The following is a 584-nucleotide window of genomic DNA, read 5'->3' on the forward strand; positions in this document are numbered from 1 at the left end:
GCCCCTTTCTATATGATATTTTATATTTCTATTATATTTATATCTACATATATATCAGCCCAAAAGGTGGCTCAGGCAGTCCATGAGTAATTGTGACCACCTGGGGTAGCCCCTTGTGGGGGGCCTGGGGGAGTGCTGGGGATCTGGGCAGATCTGTGGGTTGTTTTGGGGAGCTTCAGGGGGTTTTAGAGGGAGATTTGGAAGGGTCCTGAGGGTTTATAGGGTGTCGGGGGGGGGGTGTGGGAACCACCTCTGTGGCATTTTGAGAGGACTCTGAGGGTACTTGGGGTCTAGTGGAGAGTTTGTGGGGAGTCTGTAGGGATGGAGGGAGTCTCTGGGGTTTTGGGAGGCTATAGTAGTGTGTACTCCAGGTCCCCAAAGTTGTCTCAACCTCCTCTTCACCTGACAGAATTTGATCTCCACCTGTCAGGGAAGCTCGCCACACAGACTGTTCCCGATCCCCGTGAAATTTATGATGTGCACAAAATGCACGAATGTTTTTCCTGCAATTTCCCTGACTCCAAGAGGGACCAAGGGAGCGGTACGAAAGGGGGGGAGGGTTTCTCCATTTCCCACATGGGCAA

This window comes from Lichenostomus cassidix, unplaced genomic scaffold, assembly GCF_008360975.1.
Source record: "Lichenostomus cassidix isolate B80296 unplaced genomic scaffold, HeHo_3.0 HiC_scaffold_46, whole genome shotgun sequence".
Classification (NCBI taxonomy): domain Eukaryota; kingdom Metazoa; phylum Chordata; class Aves; order Passeriformes; family Meliphagidae; genus Lichenostomus; species Lichenostomus cassidix.